Source organism: Telopea speciosissima, chromosome 4 (assembly GCF_018873765.1).
Source record: "Telopea speciosissima isolate NSW1024214 ecotype Mountain lineage chromosome 4, Tspe_v1, whole genome shotgun sequence".
Classification (NCBI taxonomy): domain Eukaryota; kingdom Viridiplantae; phylum Streptophyta; class Magnoliopsida; order Proteales; family Proteaceae; genus Telopea; species Telopea speciosissima.
The window spans coordinates 14,230,923-14,251,717 of record NC_057919.1 but is presented as its reverse complement, the minus strand read 5'-3'; the positions used below and the strand labels follow the sequence as shown (position 1 = coordinate 14,251,717).

Genomic DNA, 20,795 nt, shown 5'->3' with positions numbered 1-20,795 from the left:
CATTAATGATTTGGCAATCATGATTTTTATAGTCCTTTGACATCAATAAGAATCATCAAAACACTTGAAAAATGATAGGAGATACGATCGGATTAAGTCATGTCACCAATCACTCTCCTTAAAACCGTAGTCGCTTCTTATGGTGTAATACAAAAGAGAGAGAGAGAGAGAGAGAGAGATCCAAAAAATGATGTTTTCTAAAAGACCTAGACAACCTCTGGACTTCTATATCTAGATGAAAGACACCCCTTGGTCATACACATCCAAAAGGGGTTCACAAGACATGACTCTCTATTAGAGAACAAATAGAAAGTTAGTAATCGTGACGTCTGATGCAATCTGGATAACATAATAAGATATCGTTGATGCACTAGAAGATGCTCATTTGACATTGATAAAACCTCATTAAACATTGAATAGAGAGTAACATATGTCAGTATGAACCTCAAGGGGTTAGCGCAGCTGGCTTGAAGGGGACATGAAACTCCGCCTCAGGAAGCGAGATCTCGTGATCAAACCTTCTCCTAAAAAAAAAAAAAAAAAAAAAAAAAGAAAAAAAAAAAGAAAAAAAAAGAAGGGAAAATTACATGATTAGCTACTTTTGGGTTTTCATTTACAAAACTGTCCACCCTATGTTTGAGTTAACAAAATAGACAAAAACAAATTAAGGTTTACAAAACTGGACAAAATAGTGTCTCTCACTCCCACACTTACTTTTTTAGACATTTTTATCCCTGTCATTGCCTTCTTGCCCAGGCATCTTCCGTTCCCTGCAACCCTACCCTTGTCCCAACCACCACCATTCTCTGCTATCCCAAGTAACAGAGGAAAAACAAAAGAGATTTTTTCAGAGGGGAACGGTCGAGGAAGGAAGGAGAGTCACTGTTTTGTCTAATTTTGTAAAACTAAACTTGTTTTTGTCTATTTTTATTAACTCAAACATAGGGTGGACAGTTTTGTAAATGAAAACCCAAAAGTAGCTAATCATGTAATTTTCCCCCAAAAAATAAATCCCATTGAATGTCCAAGCTGCCACATGTTGGCATCTCCATTCCGAATTGCCACACTGCACAGTTTTAAGGAATTGAAGGGGATTATTTTCCACTACCAAAAGGGTGTATAAGACTAGGAGGGGTTGCATAGATATCACTCCCCTCAATTTCAATATTTTGTTTCTTTTCTTTGGCTTCCAAATTCCAAAACATAAATTTGTACCAAAAAGCTTCAAGATGTAATCACTTCCATTCCTTTTGTGAGGAGCTTCGCCTGTATCAGCCGAGGCTCGACCAGTCGTGCGTTTTACGCGTGCGTGTTAGCGGTCCATCGCGTAGGCTCTAATATGGTACAGTTTCGCTGTCAAGTTTGAACATTCAACAGCAAACCTGAAGGAAGAAGATCCGAAGTCTTTTTGATGACCAAAATGTCCTCCATGATTCACCTGTATACTTCACCTCATGTCCTCTACGTTGACGAACGAAACCTCTGAGCAAGCGAGCGTTCTTTACACCGTAGATTGTTTTTGTACGCTCTCGAGTTCTCCGTATCGATTCGACGCGTATATCTGCACTCTGCAAAAAGCCTGTGTTTTGAAGTCTTCAAGAAGGTGAACTACATCGTCTTTCTTTCTCAATTTCTTTCAATTTGCCTGCTAGCCACAGAGCATGAGGTTTTTCGTTCTATATCAAGAATTCAAGATTGAACTCTCAGTTTCATCGATGCCAATTTTGCATTAATTTCTGTGACTTTGTGTCGTCCTCTTACTTGTACTGGGGGGGTTCATGTCCAGAAATCAGATTCAGATCCTTGCCCTTTTCAAGAACAATTGAATTCTTCTGAGTTTTAGGATTCCCCCCCCCCCCCCGTTTGGCTGGAGGGTCGGAGAAGTGCTCCGATCTGAGAAATGATTACTCGTTCTAAGCTCGTCGAGCAACTTAGAGAATATCAGATTCGATCACAGCACAAGTGGGCAGCACTTATTTTCTTCTCTCCGAAACCCCACATCACTAACAGGTATTGTCCATTCCCTGATTCACTCAATTATGCTTATTGTGATTTTTCTTCCCCTCCTTGTGTATTGCTGAATTCATCTCGTTGTGGGAGGGCGAATAGAAGTTGGTTTAAATGTTTAATGGATCAGATATATAAAAATTTCTCATTCAAGCAATTTGATCTTAATGGATTAGATGGTACTTTGATGAAGGTTTCTGTCTATGTGGAAATTTTGGGAAAATCTATCATGAAGATAGTGATTGTAGCTAGCGCTTTGTGTGAGTAAGGGCTTGTGTCGGTGAGTGGTAGGTCTTGGTTTCTAAACGAGTTTGTACCTTAGTTGCTGCGATCATTAAAAATAGTCATGCTGATTATTAGGAACAATGAATGTTTCATGGTCTGAGCCCGTAACGAATTTGGTTGATGTATTTCACCTTGAAACTGGCCCGGAAAGTTGCCGGTTTTGTGCCACTCTTACCCATCCCACTCAACCCAACTCAACTCAGCGAAGCCTTATCCCAACTAGATTGGGATCTGATACACAGGCTTTGTGCCCATCATATAACTAAAGGGCAGTTCATTTCTTGTTTCATTTAAAATCAGAATCTAATTCTCAGATTCATCTATATAGTACCTCAGCATTGCTGGAGTCTTTCACTCTTTCGTTAAATGTTATCATATTTATACGATTCTCCACTTTGTTGACAAAGTGTTATTGCCTAATGAGGCTCAATCTAGTGTATGGGCGGTTTATTCGGCCAACCTAGTATGAGATAGGTTAAAGGGCTTGATTTAACACGTTCCATCAGCTTTGGAGCTTTTGGCGTATCAGTTAAGTACCTAACATTTGGTAACAGGGATAGACACCACGTCACAGGTTCGAGTCATTGAAATGGCTACCGAGGAGAGGGCTATTTAGAGTAGAGTGAAAGCCATCAAGAAAGGGCTGAGGATGATAGCTGCAGAAGCGTGGTGGTCTGTTATGTGCCTAATGAGGCTCGATTTAGTGTAGAAAAGGCTCTAGAAATTCCTTTAGATACCACATTGCCCATTTGTGAAGTTCAATAACATCTTCCAATGCTAGATCTCAAGCTGTGCGAACAACGTGATGCAAGACAAGATGTCAAGCAACTAGGATCCAACTGGTGAAGGAAACACACACCCAGATCTGGTTCGGTTAAAGTGTATAGGACAGACTGAGTTTGAAGTATAGAACTGGTATAGACTAGTTTAGATGGTATAAATATAGGTTGAATAGGGTAGATCCTTGTTTGAAGTTCAGGTTCAGATTTGAAGAACCTTTGTTGATGTTGGAGGTTGAGGATGAAGTGGTTGATGTGATGAACTTGATGAATTAAATGATGATAGATATGTGGCAACTAGAGATCCACTAGTGCCCAGCTCTTGGAGATCCACCAAGGCCACCACCAGGGAGATCCACCTTGGATATAAAGTCCACAGGATATAGTCCTTCAAGAGGAGATTTCTTTTGTTAAAATTCTGGTGTGTGCCCTAGAGAGCCCATGGTTTGTATTATATAGCCATAAGATGGAGGCTGAATGCCTCTTGGTTACATGCAATTACATTTAATTGACTTTTGGACTCCCAACACCTAGAAACTAAGCTATAAAACATTAAAGACATAATACATGAATCTAGGAATATGAAAAGATTAACAGTAGACTCTAGACTAATACTTAGAAAAATTAAAAAACTTAACTACCAGCCTAGGAATAGGAAAAGGCTTATAAATATGCCTTGGAATACAAAAAGGCCTAGTGTTAAAATCTAAAAATAATTAATACTATTCTAGTGCCTTCCAAGCAAGACTAATAATTAACCCCCCAAAAAACCGCAGGCTTAGGGAAGCCTGGCCAGACCATCCGCAGGGTCTAGGCTTGGCTGGGCCTGAACCGCAGGGTCAGCTAGGGGACTTGTAGGGGGCTTGGGCCTGAGATGGTACCTCTTGGAGTACCTTAGGCTGGAACTGGCAGGGACAGCCGAAATCCCTGCATCACAACGTCATTCAAGCTTTTGAAATGCTATGTCACAAGCTCTGCAAAAAGGATCTCTGAACCATATGATATGCACCATTAGTATAGTCCAACATATGAAATATGGTAAATGAAACAAAAAGAGGCTTGAAGGCCTTAGTTGATATGTCCTCATAGATAAAAGTGAGGTCAAATTACAGCATTAATGAATGGTATGTGGTAGACAAGATAAATGAAAGTATTTATGGTGGATCACTCATCACTGTGACAGATACTTAAGCTAGGGAGGAACTGGACAGCAGTGTTGCCAAAGGTTATAAAAAGATCATTTTGTCGATTAAAATTCATGTGGGGTTGTTAGTATCACCTTGGTTGACTTTCTCTGAGTAATAGGGTCATGATTATGACATAGTATGGTGAAATTTGTTTCCTTTATCTTGTGGAGGATATCCAACAAGATGTATAGACAGACTTTTGGTGGTAAATTGGCTGCTCCAAGCATTTATCTGGATTTTGAAACCTACCTTCCAATGCTGCTAAGGACTTTCTAGGTATTGATAGGGCTCATGAAAATTCAAGTTCTATTTAGCCAGAATGTGGTCTTTTGTGTGTGCAACATGCAATATGTATATGTTGTGTCTTTGTGCATTTGACAGGGGGTGTGTGTTCATGGATTTGTATATCTGGTATACTTTCACAAGCGCGAGAGATTTTTATGCATGTACATCATTATAATTCAGCACATTTTTACAAACACTTGGTTGTGATGGAACTTTTTTCTCAGATTATTGCATTTCTTAGTCATCTTATTGAGAATCTCTTGATGGTGTGCAGATAAAAAGTGGTTTCCTTTTCTCTTAGCCTTTCGTCAATATTGTTTTCTATTTTCTTTGCATCTGATAATTGATTTTAAAACTTTGGGGGAAAAGGTGGTCTTCACATATTCTGGTTACATGATCTTCAGTTGCCTGATTAGATGACTGCCCACTGGACATCCAGAAGATGGGGTGAAAAAGTGAGAGACAAGAATAGAAGGCTAGGTTACCCAATTAATTAGTATATATATATTTTGGGATAGTTAGGCCCCAAGGAGAGTTGAACCCATGACCTCTTATTTGTGAGGTGTTGGTCCTTGCCAACTAAGCAACTCCCTTGGGGTTAATTATTTAGTATTTACTGGTCCTCATTACTATTGTCACAATTTTTTGAATCTCTGGGGTTTTCTTCAAACGTTTCTGTCCTACTCCAAGGTTTAAAAAGAAATGTAATTTTGAATTTTTTGCCTAGGAACTAGGAAGAAAATTTCCTAAATTTCAGTTGAAATATGTCCAAAGTTCAAAATTTTTTAAAATTATTTTCTGAAAGAAAATATTCTAGTCAAAGTTTTCTGAAAATATTCAGAAAAATTTGCCTGAAACAAAAAAATTTTACGTTATGGGTGCAAAGTTTTATCAAAATTTCAAAATCTAAATTATGCTGAAATTTCAGCTGATATACCAGAAATATTTGAGATCTCAATTATTCTGTCACTCGAAAGTCAAAATTTTGGTGAAATTTAAAACCATGGTTATACTTGTCACTTTCCAAAATCCTAATGTTGTCCTCTCAAATTAGTTAAAAGTGTATCTATTATTTTTTTTTAATCTTATCCATCTGGTTTAAAATTAGTTGTTTTACACGTGCTACATGATGAAAGAATGGGCATCTGTAGTAGTAGAAGACCATTTTGTGAGGCCATCAAATTGCCAGTCTTATGTTTCAAGGGAGTTATATATGTTTCGTATGTAACCAATAGAGGAACTAAAGTTGGGTATGGTATTGTTTTTATTCATGTTTGGGCTGTAATTTTGATCATCTAAGGCTGTATATGACTGTTTTCTTTAAGCAAAAATTTATTATTATTATTTTGGGAAGAGGGATCGACACACTGCCCCCTTATATTGGCATAATAAATTCCTAGAGGGAGAAGAGTTTCGGTGGATGTCGATTCGTATCTCGGGGGGGGGGGGGGGAGAGAAAAGAAAAGCCTTAATTGTTCCAATTAAATGCTACCAAAGATGGTCTCAAAACACAGTTTAACTCTTTGGTTGCCTCTGGGTTACAAATGTCCCATTTCAGTTATGTAACAATCTTTAACCTTCAGCGTTTTATCTTATACTTGAGAACCCAACAGTGCTATGTGAACTGGATACTTCCACCTGTGTCCAACACTCCAGGAAAGCCAATATGAATGCGAAGTTGAACTTCTCTGCACCCAAGATATACCCTTTGCCATGTCTAGGTAGCATAGCTACAGTATTTCAAATTTCCAGTTCAATTAAATGATCGCTTGCCAGTATTTGATCCTCTCTCCCGATTGGAACTCCAATTGTTATTTTCTGTGGTTCTGTGTTCCAAAATATCTTAGGAAGAATTAGTTCACACCCAAACAAAATCTGTAAAGGAGAATCTAGGGATAAATTGACTCTGAATTAGTAGTTTTAACAAAGTCTATCAATCACTCATGGCAATGGTTACCTTCTTGTGAGAATTTGTGCACATAGGCAGACAACTAAAGTGGGAAAACTTTCCTCCTTTCTATTGTAACCTTGCCGAGCAGGCCATTTAATGCAGTGCTAATGCCGAACTAGTGAGATCTAGTGGGAGTTCAGCTTGCAACATGATCGCGGATAAAGGAATAAAGCTAGATTAGAGAAAACCAGATAACTCTATGTATTTGAACTATTGATCGTTAGTTATCAAAATTTTCTTGAATCTGGTCACATATTTCACTGTGATTCTGGTTTAATTGAGTTTCTGAACCCTAATCCTTTAGGCTTCTAGAAACCCATCAGGAAGATATGATATTAACCAGGAATCCCACCTGATCCTCAGGCTTGGAAACCACCTGTACCCCTACCTGGAATCCCAGCAGGGTTCACTACTGAATCTCATAGCAGTTAGATACTCTTGAATCCACAAGAGTCAACACAGCTGGAGCCCATAGATGCAAACCTGAATCTGCAGACCGAAAAAACTTGAAGCTTTCATTCATTACTCAAATTCGTTTTTAGGCTGTTAGGCCTTTATAATATTTATCAAAGAACTGTAAAAATAACAAACCCAAATAAACTAAAACACATCCCCATCACCCAGCAGTCTTGGGAGTGTTCTGACCAAACCACCTAAAACAAGAAAACAATAACCTAACTAAGAAGGAAACCTCCTTCCATCGGTAACCTTTCTGGGAGGTTTTTCTAACTAACTAAAACACCTAAATAATAAAGGAAACAGAATAAAAAAGGACTGGATTATGTTAAAAGAGAGATGTAGAGAATGCTTGAATGATTAATTCGATCATTCAGGCCCTGTTTATATAAAGAACAAAATTACAATTGAAAATAGAAACTTAACTCAGTCCTAGTCCTACTAGGAATTCCTAATACAACTAGGAATCCCAAACTAGGACTCGGCTGGGGAAAAACAATAAAAGGAAATAAAAAATAAAGAAAAAGAAACATAAATAAAGTGGGACTAACCACCCTAACTCGACTAGGACTAATCCTAGTAAGCTAGGACAGGTAGGACCAATCCTAGTGGAACTAGGACTGCTTACCCCAATCGGGTAAGCAGTAAGCAGCCTATTTCAACACTCCCCCTCAAGTTGGAGCAAAGATGTCGATCATGCCCAACTTGACTAAATTGGGATGAAACAATTTTCCAGACAATCCCTTGGTGAAGATATCAGAAAGTTGATCCGCAGATGTCACAAAAGGAATACAAATCAGCCCATCTTCTAACTTCTCTTTGATGAAATGCCTATCCACCTCAACATGCTTGGTACGATCATGCTGTACAGGATTGTGTGCTATGCTGATTGCAGCCTTGTTGTCACAGTACAACATCATAGGAAGACGAATAGGAACACCAAGATCTTGTAACAACCCTTTAAGCCAGAGTAACTCACAAATACCCTGTGCCATAGCTCGAAACTCAGCTTCGGCACTAGAATGGGCAACAACATTTTGCTTCTTGCTACGCCACGTGACAAGATTTCCACCTACAAAGGAGCAATACCCAGAAATAGACTTGCGATCCGCAGAACCAGCCCAATCAGAATCAGTGTATGCTTCTATCCGTAGATGACCATGCGTAGACAAAAGAATTCCTTTTCCAGGAGCTGACTTCAAATAGTGTAAGATACGAAGAACAACCTCCATATGAGAAGAATAGGGATCATGCATAAACTAGCTTACAGTACTCACGGCGACAGCAATGTCAGGACGAGTGTGTGAGAGATAAATCAACTTCCCTACAAGTCTTTGGTACCGGCCTTTATCAACAAGCTCCCCTTCTTTCTCCTTGAGTCGAACAGTAGGGTCCATAGGAGTATCTGAAGGATGACAGCCTAGCAACCCGGTTTCAGCTAATAAGTCTAGGACATACTTCCTCTGGGGAGAGAAAAATGCCTTTAGAAGATTTGGCTACTTCAATCCCAAGAAAGTATCGTAATTTCCCTAGATCTTTAATCTCAAATTCTTGTCCAAGGAAGGTCTTCAATCGTTTGATCTCATCACCATCATGACCAGTAACTACTATATCATCGACGTAGACTATAAGAACAGCGAGTTTTTCACCAGTCCTCTTTATAAAGAGTGTGTGATCAGCATTACTCTGCTTATTGCCCACAGAAATCATAGCTTTGTGGAACCAGCCAAACCATGCTCAAGGTGACTGCTTCAGCCCATAAAGTGCACGCTTCAGTTTACACACTTTTCCTTGGTTTCTGTCACTAGAGAACCCTGGTGGGACGTCCATATACACCTCCTCATCCAGTGCTCCATTTAGGAAGGCATTTTTTACATCTAGCTGCTGCAAATCCCATCCAAGGTTGACTGCACAAGATAATAACACACGAACAGTATTCAACTTTGCAACAGGTGCAAAAGTTTCCTGGTAATCAATGCCGTATGTCTGAGTAAACCCCTTGGCCACGAGCCATGCCTTATACCTATCCACAGTGCCATCAACCTTCTGTTTCACCACAAACATCCATTTGCATCCAACGGTTTTCTTCCCAGGTGGAAGAACCACAAGCTCCCATGTGTTATTTTTCTTCAAGGCCTCCATTTCTTCCATCATAGCTGCCTTCCACTTTCCGTCTAATAGAGCTTCCTGCCAATGGTTAGGAATACGAACAGAAGAAAGAGAGGAAACAAAAGCATGCAAGGATGGGGAAAGTGAGTTATAAGAAATAGCATGAGATATGGGATGCTGTGTGCAAGTCCTGACACCTTTGCGAAGAGCAATAGGTAATTCAGGAGAAGGAATATTACCAGGTGGAGTGGTAGGTTCTAGATCCGGGTTCGGCAATTGGATGGGTACTGGAGCAACAGTTGATTGAACCTGCTTATGTTTCCTTCCATAGGTCTTCACAGTACGGTCATCAATCCTCCTCTGAAATTCACTAATAGTCCTCTGGATAGGAGTCTGGACCACGGTAGGTTGCTCCTCTTGAATAGAGATAGTCTCCCCACTATAGGAACCTCTCCCCCGAGTCGGGGAATCGGGACAGCCGAAGGTTCGGACTTGTGGTAAACAGATGAAGTGGAGGTGGAGAGTCAATAGTCGCACATCTTCACTAACACTCTCCCACGAAGAGGTGGGGACACATAATATGAAACATGTTCATGAAAAACAACATCCATGCTAACAAAAGTCCGGCGGGAAGGAGGGTAATAACACTGTACCCTTTCTGGGTAGCAGAGTAACCCAAGAAAATGCAACGGAGACTACGTGGGTCAAGTTTACCAGGGGACCTTGTATCCCTGGCATAACAAACGCAGCCAAACACCTTAGGTGGGACTATGAAGGAAGAAGAGCCAAGTAATAGCTCAATAGGGGCCTTGGAAAGAAGAACCCGACTGGGCAGTCTATTAATTAAATAGGCTGCAGTAAGAACTGCATCTCCCCAATAAAGGGAAGGGACATTGCGAGCAAACATAAGAGCTTTAGCCACCTCCAAGAGGTGGCGATTTTTCCTCTCACCACACCATTTTGGGGGAGTGTCAACACATGGTCCGATGGAGGATTCCATGGGCGAAGGTATTTTTGGACCGACCTTCCGTATACTCTTTCCCATTGTCACTCCTCAAAATTTTAAGAGTGGCAGTAAATTGGGTCTTAATTAATTGATGAAAGTGCTGAAAGCAAGAAAAAACTTCATTTTTTGTGTGCATAAGGTATACCCAAGTGAACCTAGAATAGCAGTCAATGAAAGTGACATACCACCGATGGCCAGTCAGGGAAGCTTTCCTACTAGGCCCCCATACATCAGTATGAACAGAATGAAATAAGGAAGAGGATCTCTTATTAGAAATAGGATAAGTTGAACGTGTCTGTTTAGCCAAGACACAAGGTTCACAAAAAAAATCTTCCTTATTACAATCCTTAACTAATGCTGGAAATAAATTTGATAAAGTTCCTAAGGGGGGATGGCCTAGTCTAGAGTGCCATTTATGTATTTCAGAGGAGAAAGATGCCGAAGGTAAAGACTAAGTAGGTGTAGGATCTCCATCAAGCAGGTACAATCCGCCATGCACTTTACCCGATCCAATCGTCTTCCCCGAGTCCAGCTCCTGAAAAACACAGTGAGTTGGAAAAAAAGTCACTTTACAATTTAGGGATTTAGTGACACTGCTAATGGAAAGAAGGTTAGTTGTAAATTTGGGAATATGCAACACAAATGGCAGGGTAAGGGAAGGAGAATAACCAATAGATCCTTTCCCTGAGATGGAGGAGAGGGACCCATCAGCAATTTTGACTTTATCCTTACCAGAAGCAGGAGAATATGTATCAAAAAGGCTAGAAGAACCTGTCATGTGATCAGTAGCACCGGAGTCTATGATCCATGGAGTGGATACTACCGATGCACAATGACCAGCAAAAGAAATACCTGTACGGGCAAAGAAGGAACCTGAATTGGCAACAGATGTAGTAGAGGCAGCGGATGTGTTCAACATACGACGGAGAGCCTGGAGTTCTTCCTGAGAGAAACCGATGTCAGCAGTAGAAGTTGGGGCTACACTTTTAGTGTGATTGGCTTTGCTTTTAGAGTTAGCACGTCCTCGTCTGGCCTCAAAATCAGCAGGCTTGCCATGTAATTTCCAACACTGAGCCTTCGTGTGATATGGTTTGTGACAATGCTCACTTTTCACAGGCTCTTTAGTAGTGGTAGCACCAACACTGTTAAAAGAAGTAACGGGAGTGGAGGCAGCAGTCAGTAATGTTGATCGCTCAACTTTGGGAGTAATCATCATGGCAGCCCTTCTTGTCTCTTCACTGTGAACATAAGAAAAAGTTTCCTCTAAAGTGGGGAAAGGAATCCGACCAAGGACTTGTACCCGGATAGGATCATAATCATCATTGAGGCCAGCCAGGAAATCATAGACCCGAAACTTATCAACATAGGAATGATAGGCAGTGATGTCAGTAGTAGTAGTAGGTGAAAACCTAACATAGTGATCCAATTGCTGCCATAAACACTTGAGGGCAGCATAGTATTTAGTGACAGATAGCTCCTGCTGAGTGGTATGTTGGAGTGTCTTCCTGATGTCATACACCTGAGCATCATTACCTGAACGGCCATAAGTTCCCTTGACAACAGTCCAGATCTGGGTAGCAGTGTCAAGGAGTAGATATTGACTGGAGAGGTCAGTGGTCATAGAATTTGTAATAAAGGACATCACCATAGCATCATTGGCAGCCCATTTAGTACGGGCAGCACCTTCTTCAGTAGGCTGTGTGGTGGTGCCAGTAAGATGGCCAGTGAGTCCCCTACCAGCCACAGTCAAGGAGATAGATCTGGCCCAGATGAGGTAATTTGATCCCTCAAGTCTAATAGCTGCAGCATAAGGGAGAAATTCTGTCTGCGGCTGAGAATCAACTCCAGAGTTGGCCGTGGTTACATCTGAGTCCCCCATATTGCAGACAAAACAGTATAAAAACTGAAAGATGAGTCCCTTCTGTAGCAACAAGAACCAGCCCTAAATAAAAATCGATAGTTAGGGTTTTGAGGAAACCCTAGAAGAGAAGTCGATTGAGATTCAGGGGTCTTCAAGTCGTAAAAAAATTTGTAGAAACTGTCTTCAAAGTTGATGCAGATCTGTGCAACAAACTGCCCACGCAGAGAGGAGAAATAAACCAGATCGAGAAGCAGCAGGTCTTGAATATTTGTTCAAAAAAAAACCTGGAGAGTGATATGGATATATGCCTCAATGGTAGGAAGAGAAACAGAGACAGCAGCTGTCCAGAAAAACCTGCAGTGTTGGATCCCAAGAAAACCAGCCTGTAATTGTAAGAGAATCTGATCTTCAATAAGGGAGAACTCCAAAAAAAATTTGCAGAAGTGTGGGCAGCAGCTATCGATCAAAGAACTTCTTAAATCATCAATTGTTGAGGTGAAAAATTAGGGCAGCATCTACAAATCACCTCATTAGATCTGCCCTAAGTGGAGAAAAAACCAGAAAAAGTGAAGAGAGTTGAGTGGGGGGGGGGAAGATGGAGATCGAGTGATAATGGAAGGAGGGTGGGGGGCTAGGAACCAGGCTAGATCTGAGAGACTAGCTCTGATACCATGTTAAAAGAGAGATGTAGAGAATGCTTGAATGATTAATTCGATCATTCAGGCCCTGTTTATATAAAGAACAAAATTACAATTGAAAATAGAAACTTAACTCAGTCCTAGTCCTACTAGGAATTCCTAATACAACTAGGAATCCCAAACTAGGACTCAGCTGGGGAAAAACAATAAAAGGAAATAAAAAATAAAGAAAAAGAAACATAAATAAAGTGGGACTAACCACCCTAACTCGACTAGGACTAATCCTAGTAAGCTAGGACAGGTAGGACCAATCCTAGTGGAACTAGGACTGCTTACCCCAATCGGGTAAGCAGTAAGCAGCCTATTTCAACATAATCTCCTAATCCAGCCTAACTAATTACATTAAATTATAAAATAAATTACTAAGAAAAGCCTCCATGATTTGACTGGAGAGTTTCCTGATAGGGTCAGAAAACAACCAGATTCATTGAATCTGGAGAGTAGAAGTGACCCAGTCAATTGGACCAGGTTTTGGTCCAGTTCTTGTCCAATTTGGACCCAACCGATGGCCTGGGTTGTGCAATGGTTTGCTGCTGCATCACCAGTTTTATTTATTCTTTTGACCTACTGCTAATAAAATTTTCAAGATGTATTATATGTTTTAGTGGTTCGAGGTCTGGCTCGGTCTGCCTAACCCCAAACTTCTATGTTAGTGAAGGGGAAGTAGATGTGCGGATGAACAATTATTCCCAAGGCAATATTCAACTGGGAATTAGGAGAAAATCAGTAGGAAATAGAAAGATTTTGGTAAAACTGATACTGCTGCTTTTCCCCTTTATTTGATGAAATCTTACTTTATTTATCAGAATAAATTTTCTCATTTGATGATGAAATAATGGAAGTTCATTTCCTCTCCCCCCCCCCCCCCTATTTGAGAGTTATTCATAAAAGGTGGGTTGAAAACTTCAAGGTTGGTTGTTGTTGGATTTGGGGAATTGAACTTATGTCAATGAGACACAAGATCTCTTTATTTATAATAATACTTATGAAGTACAAGTTACAGTTATACCCTTAGGGCAACACCAACTAAACCCTAATGGACAAATATACCCTTGTACCCGTATTACAACACTCCCCCTCAAGTTGGTGCATAGATATCAATCATACCCAACTTGCTAACAATATAAACAAAATTCTTAATACTTAGTCCCTTAGTAAACACATCAGCTAACTGATTATCTGATGGGACAAATGGGATACAAACAAGTTCTTGCTATAAAGTAACGGTCAATCTCAACAGGCTTTGTTTGATCGTGTTGAATTGGATTATGGGCAATGCTGATTGCTGATTTGCTGTTAGAGTATAGGCGCATAGGCAGCTCAACTGAGACTCCTAAATCCTAAAGTAACTCTTTAAGCCAGAGTAGTTCACATATGCCATGGGCCATGGCCCGAAATTCTGCCTCTGCACTGGATCGAGCCTCTACTGCTTGCTTCTTGCTTCGCTAGGTAACCAGATTACCACCTACAAAGGTATAATATCTAGAAGTAGATCTTTGATCATCTGGGCAGCCAGCCCAATCTGCATCTGTGAAAGATTCAATATGTAGGTGATTATGTGAAGAGAAGAGGACACCTTTCCCAGGGGCTGATTTCAAATATCTTAGGATCCTATACTTTGCTTCCAAGTGTGATGATTGAGGATCATGCAAGTACTAACTAACCACACTAATAACAAAAGCTATATCCGGCCTAGTGTGGGACAAATATATCAGTCTTCCAACCAGCCTTTGATAGCTGCCCTTGTCGACTGATTCACCATCTTTGCACCTGAGATGGGAATTAGGCTCAAATGGAGTGTCTGCTGGCTTACAACCCAACATTCCTGTATTTGATAAAAGATCAACGATGTATTTCCATTGAGAAAAGAAAATTCCTTGAGTTGAGTGAGTCACATCTATACCAAGGAAATACCTCAATCTCCCCAGGTCTTTAATTTCAAACTCTGTTCCCAGATAATTCTTCAGGTGTGATATCTCATCAATACTGCTCCTAGTAATCACGATGTTGTCCATGTAGACAATCAAGATAGTAATATGGCTATCTGTCTTCTTAATAAATAAAATATGATCTGCATTACTTTCGTTTATAACCAATGGACATGGGCTTTATGAGATCGACCAAACCATGCCTTAGGAGACTCTTTCAACCGATACAAAGCCCGTTTTAGTATATAGACCTTCTCATGGGTTTCCTGGGATGCAAATCCAGGTGGAATATCCATGCACACCTCCTCTTCAAGCTCACCATGGAGAAATGCATTCTTAACATCCAACTGATGAAGATCCCATCCTAGGTTGACTGCACAAGAGAGAATAACTCGAACGGTATTCATTTTGGCTATTGGTGTGAAAGTCTCCTGATGGTCGATCCCATATGTTTGTGTGAATCCTCTAGTAACCAATCTTGCTTTGTTTTTGTCCATTGTTCCATCAATCTTTTGCTTAGCTGCGTAAACCCATTTACAACCTACAAATTTCTTCCCTGGAGGAAGATGTACCAAATCCCATGTGTCATTCTTCCCAATAGCCCTTATTTCTTCATTCGTTGCCTCTTTCCATCTTGAGTTAGCTAGGGCTTTCTGCCAGGTATTAGGAATGGAAACAAAAGACAAAGAAGAAATAAAAGTATGGAAGGAGGGAGAAAGAGATTCATATGAGACAACATTAGAAATGGGATGTTGAGTACGAGTTCTACTGGGTTTACAAACAACAATTGGTAAATTAAGGCTTGGATCACTAGAAGGAAGAGAGAGAGACTCACCAGACACGGTAGGAACTTGTGCAGAACTTGAATCCGGTAAGGCCGATTGGCTAGGTGTAATGATGGTGGTGATCTTGGTTACTTGCCTTTTACTCTTCTTTCTTCGAGTGCGAACAAAGGCTTTCAGAGGAGAACTGGAGAAGTAACCGTGGGCTGCTCCCTCTGAACCTGAACCGTGGGCTATTGTTCCTGCCCTGTTATACCTTCTTCAAGCTTTCATCCTCCATCGGTATCTCCATGGGATTAATTAACGGCACCTCTTCCCTAGGATAAGACTCCCCTGAAGAGGTGTAGTAGAAGAATAAAAAGGCTCAAATTCTTGAAAGACCACGTCCATGGTTATATACAGCTTGCGCAAATGGGGATGGTAGTACTTGCAACCCTTCTGAGTGGCAAAATAACCAAGAAAAATACACTGGAGTCCCCTGGGATCAAACTTGCCACGAACCTGGTGATTGCGAGCAAAAACCACACAACTAAACACCTTTGGTGGAACAATAAATGAGGAGGAACCCAGGAGAACGTCAAGAGGGCAGCGTGATGCCGACATACGGGACGACATCCTATTAATAAGAAAGGTGGTCAGGAGAACTGCATCACCCCTAAACTGTGGAGGAACTGTCATGGCAAACATGAGGGAACGAGCAACTTCCAAGAGATGGCGATTCTTTCGTTCAATAACACCATTTTGACCAGGAGTGCCAACATAGCTAGCCTAGTGGATTATCCCATGGTCAGATAAATACAACTGGAAAGAACCATCCATATACATTTTTCCATTATCTGTTTGAAGAATCTTGATCTTGGCACCAAATTGAGTGTGGACCATCTTATGGAAGGACTGAAAACAGGGTAAAACATCGGTCTTCTGGTGTAACAAATAAACCCAAGTGGTGCGGTTAAAACAATCAATGAATGTAACAAACCATCTATAAACCAGAAGTAGACATACATTGGGCAGGGCCCCACTCATCAGAATGTATCATACAAAACGGAAACAAACTTCTATTATCAGAAATTGGATAAACAACTTTAGTTTTCTTTGCAAAAATGCAAGCATCACAAAAGAAACTTTTGGGGTTACATTGTTTAACCAAATTAGGAAAAAGCTTAGATAAAGTTCCTAAAGGGGGGTGACCCAAATGACGATGCCATCCATGTAACTCTGATAATGCAAAAGTAGACGAACCAGGGAGAGAAGCCACAATAGTCAAAGCTGATGGAGAGTTCTCAAGCAAGTATAGACCACCATGTTTCATGAGCAAGGCCATTAGGGTTTGGATCCCAATGTCAATTCTCGCTCTGATACCATGTTGGATTTGGGGAATTGAACTTATGTCAATGAGACACAAACCCTCTTTATTTATAATAAAACTTATGAAGTATAAGTTATAGTTGTACCCTTGGGGCAACACCAACTATACCCTAATGGACAAATATACCCTTGTACCCTTATTACAACAGTTGTCTTCCAGCCCTCACCAAGTTTAAAATTTGTCAAAAGCAAGGGTGGGTGCCTTGTTACTTCTGAAGAGTAGACTGACTAATGTAGTACTGGATTCGATTGCTCAAACCAGTAGCCAAACTAGATCTTTAATCAAAGGATGATTCAAAAGTTGGGATAGAAAATCCTGTACATTGGGAAGCACTTGTAATTACAATCTTGAGGTCATGGGTTTGATTCCCAGTTCATTTATGCAATATATTGATGGGCATAAATCGTGTTTGCCAGATGATCAATGGTGTTGGAAATAATCATCATGCATGCAAACCAGAAAAGGTGATTTATGGTTTGCAGCAGGTTATTTTGTCTACTCTGTAAGACTTGGTGACACATTTTAGTAGCTGTGTTCAAGCGGAAAACCTTTAATTGGCCCATGTTAAGCTCAATCTGTTTTCTCTTCAATACTCAATAGAGTTGAAAGCTTCAAGAATATTGTGGTATTGAAAGGAGTCGAGCAGCTGAGAATAAGTTTAGCTTAACTAGATAAAGTAATTGATATACCCTGCTCGTAAGAGGCCTGGGAAAGTGATCCTTACTCATCTAATTGAAAGTAATCTTTAACCTAGCTAATAATAGCAAGCGAGTATTCAACCCCCCCCCCCCCCAAAAGAAAAAAAAAGAAAAAAAAAGTAAGTGATTGAGTGAGTGAAAATAATAGGGTTTGGTAGAATAGATATTGGATGGAACCAGGATTTGCTCCAGGGTTTGGATGGAGAAAACTAAGAAGCCCAATCAAATGGCTCTCAAACCCTAACAAACTTTGAATGAAGCCTTACGAGAGTTGGATGTGATGACCAATTAGAAGGAATGGTTTTATCTCACCATATAGGGTAGAGATGCTGTGAGGGAGTGGGTATGTGAGAAGATTGAATCGCAAAATAAATCAGTAGTTTGTCAGCAGTAAAATCTATGTCAACGAGATGAAAGTTTCTCTGGTCATTCATTACAGGGGGGGCAAACTTCTTCATCCACTCCATGGACTAAAATTGTCAAGAGTCTTCCTATTGGGAGAAATACCAGGGTCAAAACCTTTCCTCATTGAATGTATATTTCTTCTTTGAGGCCAAGTCACCTCTTGATTTGCATCATGGACCCTGTCTAAAAAACTCATAACTTGAAAGTGCTTTTTTTTTACAGTTCAGACTTCAGAGACAAAATTTCAGAAATTAGAAATGCCATACTGGGAATTCTAGTAGAAATGCCCACAGAATTTCATATTTCTGAAGCAGAAACATACAAAAAATTCCATATAGTTGTGAGCTCACTTGTTTATGAAACCAGAAGGAACTAGATTAGATGCAATATCAGAGAGATGACTTTCCAGGATATCATCAACTTTAGCAAACCTGAATGGGAGAAAGGAGAAGCTGCTAGTGCAGGTAGTTCCTGAAAAGTTGTATGGAAGTTAGGATGGAAGTTCTCCAGTGACCAACTTAATACAGGATATAGAAGGTTTTGTACTATATTGGTGTTCTTTTCTATAGGTGATGCAGTTGCAAGGTTGGATTGACCTCGATAGGAGTTTATAAGGGTTTGTTTACTTGTTTTGGGGTTATACGTGTCATTTTCTATTCATTATTATTTTCTGTTACCCCTGTTGGACGAATCATGGAGTTGAGTTTGATTCAAATTCTACCTCCAACATAGAGTACGATTAGGATTGTTTTGAGTTATATTTGGATGCATGTAACCAATGTAGAATAGATTGAATTGAAATTTTGTGGCTGCTGTGTGTGGTTACTGGTGTTCCTCTTCTTCCTTTCTCTCTCTCAGGTTAGATTCCCTCTTTTCTACTCTTTTCTTTGTCATTACTCTTATTATGTTACTGTTGCAACCGTCTTTGTTAAACCCAACCCCTGGTCTGTTCTGGGCGATCGTACAGGCCCACTTAGTTTGGTCTATCTCATTCGAGATCAACCCATTCAGTCTGGAACTTTGAGGCTATAATCAGTAGCTAATGGCAACCCATTCTGTCAAGTTATAGTCCGAAAACCTGCTGGATTAGAGAGTTGCAGTCCTAGACCAGATCTGGTCCTTCCTTTCTACAGCTAGGTCCAGTTTCAGCAACTTATTTCCCAAATAAATCTAGGGTGTTGGGATTTCTTTGGTCTGGAATCTGAAGGACTGATGATTGCAAGCTTGTTTCTGAAATTTCAAGAGGTTTGAAGCCTTGTGTGAGGGGCCAGATTGATCGCAAGAGGTAAGAGGAATCTACTCCTGGTTGCGTTCTGTTGAGAGGTTTAAGACAACCTACTCTCTTGTTTACAGTTAAGTGCCTACTCTCTCCTATTTCTCATTTGAAGGGAGCTGATTTGACAATCTCTGTTCACTTCCTGGTTCACCCAAGTGACATAATGAGTTGGTAACTGATCTTTGAGAAGTAGTGCTATGATGCTTCCATCCCTTTTCTCTTCTTTCGAGAGAAGAGAGGTACCCGTCCCTCGACGAGAAGTCTTTAGGAGACCTGTTACTGTGCTACTCTAATAAATTTTCTGATGCCTAGGACAGTTTATCATTCTTCCTTTGGTTTTGAATATGGACTTGCTTAGTGCGGCAAGGCTAGTGGTTATTTGGGTTTTTGATAAATTAAGAGAAGATTGAATTGTCAATATCTGATTGTTGCACGATCCTCTTGATCTTTGTCTAATGTTGGATAATTCCTTCTGTCATGTTCCCAAGGAGGGGAATGAGTCAGAAAATTGAACCAAGAACTTTTGTTGAGTAGTGGAAACTCTATCCTATTCTTACATGCTCCGTCTTTTTTCCCCCTTTTATTGTTGATGCTCTATAATGAAATTCTTATGTTTATGAAAACGATAACTTTTGAAGACCTGAAGTAGCAGTTCTAATCACAACTAGAAGTGCCTGAAATTGTGTGCACCTTGGATAAATAGGAAAGGGGAGTTGCTGCTCTTATCTTTATATATTCTGGTAACTTCTCCAGTTTTCCATGTTCTCTATCTCCCTCATTTTTTTCCCTCTGCCCACTCTCTTTTAGTTATTATTAGGCAAATTTTGCATTAATCTGCATGGATCGTATGTCTACTTGGCATTATGTACCAAAAAGGGGGTTTATGATTATACAAAAAATGTGAACAATTTCTGTTGATTTTATGCAGGGCTGATGTCATTGTGGCTTTCCTATGGGCTCTACTGTTTAGTGTGCTTGTAGTGACCTCTTATGTGACACTGTACTTGAAACACTTCCGAATCTTGGTGGTGGTTATATGCTTCAGTATCCTTCTTCCCACTTTCCTGCATGTTTCTAGACAGAGGAGATTGGCAAGGAAAAGGGAGAGAAGGTTGTTGCTACCCTTGTCAATGTGAACATTATATTTCTTATGGAGATTTACAAGGTTGTTGGCTCCTCGACTTGCGTCAGAAAGAGATTTTTGCTTGCCCTTTAACCATGTAGTTTGTACAAGTAGCTTTGAGGAAAGACACTCACCAGCTCCATGGAGTTGATGCTATGGTTTCTTTTTTTTCTATCATCTTGGATCTCAGACCTGTGATAATCTGACAACAGGGTCCTTTTGATGTAAACACCATACATTTTAGATCCATACCAATTGTATTCTTTTGTCATGGTGGGTTGTAAAATTTCAGTCAGGTTTAAAGGTGGGTACTTCACTCAAGCGGATCTTCTATGGAGCATTTCATTTTCGAAGTTGAGAAAAACTGGCATTGTAGCAGGAACTAAAAGTGTTGTTAAATGTGATACTGAAACTGAACCCAGTCGAACAGAATATACAAGAACAAAACTGTTTGCTGTTCAAATCAGCCAGTTAAGGTTGCAAATTTGGGGTTGTCAAGACAGTTGCCTATTGTATTATTTCCATCAAGAAAATTGTCAAGTGCAAATTAACAAAAAAAGAAAAAAAGGAGATGGTTATCAAGCCCTGGG

The 20,795-nt window shown here is 40.1% G+C and overlaps 1 protein-coding gene and 1 long non-coding RNA gene across 3 annotated transcripts in view; one reads left to right on the top strand and one right to left on the bottom strand.

Annotated features, from left to right (window-relative positions):
- The window catches only part of LOC122658581 (cyclase-associated protein 1-like), a 16,812-nt gene extending 8,352 nt beyond the window's left edge, over nucleotides 1-8,460 (bottom strand). The window contains exons 1-2 of one of the 2 annotated variants that reach the window (XM_043853602.1): nucleotides 8,451-8,460; nucleotides 7,551-7,555 (exon numbers count right to left, since the gene is read on the bottom strand). The gene's annotated coding sequence lies outside the window, so the exon portion shown is untranslated. Of the gene's footprint in view, nucleotides 1-6,109; nucleotides 6,132-7,550; nucleotides 7,556-8,450 lie in introns of those variants that run through there. The other variant, XM_043853603.1, reaches the window with a different exon arrangement.
- On the top strand, nucleotides 1,539-20,795 carry LOC122658583. Its single transcript, XR_006332464.1, has 3 exons — nucleotides 1,539-2,010; nucleotides 20,011-20,595; nucleotides 20,774-20,795. It is a non-coding gene; the product is annotated as an uncharacterized LOC122658583 (long non-coding RNA).